This window comes from Gadus morhua, chromosome 5 (assembly GCF_902167405.1).
Source record: "Gadus morhua chromosome 5, gadMor3.0, whole genome shotgun sequence".
Classification (NCBI taxonomy): Eukaryota; Metazoa; Chordata; class Actinopteri; order Gadiformes; family Gadidae; genus Gadus; species Gadus morhua.
This window is the reverse complement of record NC_044052.1, coordinates 17849205-17853564: the sequence shown is the minus strand read 5'-3', so window position 1 is coordinate 17853564 and position 4360 is coordinate 17849205.

Here is a 4360-nt window from a genome sequence, read left to right as displayed (position 1 = left end):
TCACTCACTCACACCCTCACTCACTCACACAAGATCAGTCAGGGTTCGCTTGAGGTAACCATATTATTGAATGTTATTCTATCCCGACTTTAAAAGCATTGGAGTTTGAATTTTGGCCTTGAAAGGCGTGTGTATTTGTGTGTGTGTGTCTGTGTGCCTGTGTGCGGGTGTTTGTTTATGCGTGTATGTTTGTGCGTGCATGTGTGTGTTTGCCTAGGTGTGTGTTGAATTCTAAAAGTGTTACCCTTTACTAGATTGCACAATATTTGTCCGTGACCTTTTCTTTACTCACTTGCCATCATATCTTGACGATAATTCTTTAATAATACATCGATGTTTGGGCTGATGCTGCAATCACCACTAACGGATCGTATTGGTGGGCAGCTGGAAGTAAACAGAAGCCTCATGCAACGCACAATTGCAACGATGCAGACACACACAAGCACTGACACACACACACACACACACACACACACACACACACACACACACACACACACACACACACACACACACACACACACACACACACACACACACACACACACACACACACGTTTACCCTACCAACAGGGGACTATCGGTTTTCATCGACCAAGTGTGGACCTCTATTTCTGGTCATTTAAAAAATACAAAAACATAATACAGAGTTTAGTTTTAAGTTATTTTGTCATAATATAACTTCAAATGTGTTTTTTTGATTTATTTTAAAGAAGTTGCCAAGAGGGGACTTGAATACTTAAGCGATATTTCAACCCGGTCTCACGAAAATACGTGACACTGTCATGTTATTTAATCTATTGAAACGTCATCAGGGACACGTATTTTCAAAATTTACGCGTCAAAAAGCACAAATTTCAAACCCATGTATTTCAATTGGGAGTATTTGTCGTGTCACTAAGCACGACTTCCAAACTAGGGTTCTGTCCGGGAGCGTTCTCCCTAATGTCCCTTAAGGAGCGCCGTACAGAACATTTATTGTTAAAAATTGTCTGTGATAACTAACAATATGACAGCTTTTGGCCATCCCTTTCTACTTAAACTTGTCTGTGAACAATATGACAGCTTTAGGCCACCCGTTTCTACTTTCACCTTTGATTCTGAGAAATTGTGACAATTCACGGATATATTAAATGCAGGTGCGCTGCTCAGGCAAACCGCGAAGGAAAAAAGGGTAGCTGCTTCATCTGTTCTTTTTAGAATTGTATGTCTTGATGTTTATTTTATCTAGCCATCTATTCTCTTGTTTTTGGCTATGTGAATGAACGTCCGCGTCGATGCCTCGATCGCAAGTCCAGTGTCGCGAGCGGACGTTGCCATGACATCTAGAAATCATACCGTATTTAATGGGTTGTAGTGAGTGTAACATAATTCACCTACAGTATTTTGTTATGTGTTGTTCTTTCAATTGTGTTAGGCATGTCGTTTACTGTCTTGGTGGTTCAGGGATCGCTGTCCGTTTTAAGGATTACGAGCGTCGCATGACGTCAGAGCCCATGCGGGATTTGTTTACCTTCAGCACGTTTTGATTTCCTGTTTCTCTCTTACTAAATAAACGAGTCACACAACTGTGTGCTCAACGTGCGAAATTGTGTCTCTCACTTATGGCAATTTCCACAGGGTTATCATTAATATTGATGTGTAGGGGTTGTTTATAACTCGTGAATAATATTGTTTAGAGTAGACCACGGTCTGGGGGAATACTCTGATTCTGATTGGCTGCAGTGCGTGCATTAACTCCTGATATAGCCCTACAGACACCTGCTAAGTAGTTCCAGTCAGTGTTTAGATTCTCTGCCCGAGCCCGAGCCCGACGCGGGCCAGGTCGGGCCGATATTTCCCACCACTATACTCGGGCCGGGCCTTTGATCGAGCGTTTTTATTTTTATTTTACCATTGGTTTATTGGCCTAATCTGAGGAGAAATCTATGCCATGAACAGAAATATTATAGGCCTTTATTACACGGGTCTTCTCAATGCCGTGGAGCGCTCCGTTCACTTGCATGGGTAGTAGTCCGGTGACTTCACCGTCTTTGCGGACAAATAATTTCTCTGCTGATCAACACTACGAATGGCCAAAAGACTTGTATCCCCCCCCCTCCCCCTTAAATAAATACTATGGCAGAATTATTATTATTATTATTCTCATTCAACTTGAACATGTGTTTGTACAGTAGAGTGGTGGAGGGATGACGTATGTTGGCCAACCCGGAAGTGAGCGTCGCCCTGGATTCCCTCGACAAAAAGCCAACGGGTTCTGCCATTGGATTTTGGATTATTATAAATTGAAACACTCATTCACTCATACGCTTCAACCTGTGGCTCCAGCCCTACAGGAAATGACTCAGCAAGTGCTCCATCTCGTTGCACCTGTGACCAGCGGCTTGCTTGCAAGATTTTGGCCTGAAGTTCTTCCCAGACCTACACCCTAGCCATCCAACATGCATATCTGAGAATCAGGCCTCTCTTTAATGACAAAAAGTTATGAGAGAAATACACATTCACTTTTGTTATCTCATAAGCGGCGTGGTGCCGGCTCCTTTTGACCTTTTGACCCCAGACTTCTGGGGGAATAGCTGAAACAATTCATTAGTCAATCAGAAGTCAATCGGAAGGGTTAGTAGATGCTAAATAATGACATGTTATTAGGAACACACGTTGAGCTGAGTCCAAAAACACCAAGCATGACACTCTAGCAAATGGTAACATGTATTTTACATGGTACACCTATGGTCTAGGACATGATCTCGGTGTAGCAAGAGGGCGAGCTTGATCTCATTGGACTCAGCTTAACGTGTAGATGCTAAATAACATGTAATTTGTCAGAAATCTCCATCGGGAAGCAAATCTATAGCTGGTCATTATTGATAAAGGCCTCAAAAATCGACAGCTAATTACTACCCCGAAACATCTTGGGGGAAACAAGGGCACACCTTGTTTGCCCCGTTACGCCACCGGGAAGATATTTTCATACTTCTAATGGATTGATTCATATTTTAAGGTTCTCGGAGTGAGACTTTAAGCGGCTGCAGCAGAAGTGTTGAGACGAAAGATGATATCAAGACATTTATAGATTTATAGATAGATTCTTCGCACGACCTGCAGGTTGGAGAGACTGAAATAACCCCCAAAATGAGTAATAATGTAAAAGCAGCCAAGTCCCACAAATTGCTTGAACTATTTATTTCATTCCATTGTTTCGTTGATATGCATTATTGAAAAGTTTCAAGCATATGGATTTAATGCAATATCCACAAACAGTTCAAAATGGTACCATGATATACGGTCACAGGTACATAGTTATCACCTGACAAACATGTCACGGGTTGAAATCAAAGGCAGTACAAATAGATAAAAATGTAGCTGAAGTTTCAAATGTCTTGTTTATTGTATTAACCAGTTCATTTCTCTTTTGTGAAAGTCACCAAAAGTCCAAAAAAGTTAAACGCAAGGTCACAGGCCAACAGTGGAGCTGTGTTGGGAACCAGCAGCCAAGAGCTTCCATGGAAACTTTCTACCCATGTTAAATAGATTTAGTTGGCAGTTCCTTTTCTGCCCATTCTTTTTTAAACTTGTGGAAGCACTTTGCAGTACTGGAGACACCATTTCTAACGGCAATGGAGCTAGATTCTAAAAATAACAAGAGTAAAAAGTTTGGGTTAGGTGACCTGTAGTTCAAAGATGTCCCTGGTCAGGTAGACTAAATAAAAGTGTATTCCCAATTGCTCCAGGGCATTCGTGTAATTTACTTGTGAGCTCTCCCTCAAGCCTAGAGAGACATCAGTGTTGAACCACCAACTGAAAGGGGGTATTTGCCATTAGTATGAGTGACAACTTTTCATGGCTATTAATTTAGTTCATTATATTTAGCCGATTTTAATAGACTTTTCTAGCAGGTGAGGCTGTCAAAGAACTAAATATGGAGCAACTACAAAAAGTAAATTTGCAGCATGACCAAATTATACAAAAAGTATAGGAACTGTTCTAGCAGATATGTTTTAGAAGTCTCTTTTGATAGGCAGGGAATAATTGTCTTTGTCACCCTGTAGTCATGCCATCAAATCTGTTGGGCAAAGTACCACTACTGATTAATCCAGTACACTCAGTCAAGTCCCCCTAGTTAGAAAATGGAAGAAACCCAGTTAGACATGTTAATTATTCTGTTGTTACAAATGAAGACTAATACTTTCCACATATTGCGATCCAAGTTACTGGCTGCAGTCTTGGATTTTATAGTTCTATATGAATAGATTCAATTTACTAAACTATTAATCATGCTTCAGAAGAATTAACCTTTCTTGGATGGCAGATCTACCAAAAGCCTCCATTGCCACAACCTCCAGATGGCTTACGACCTACG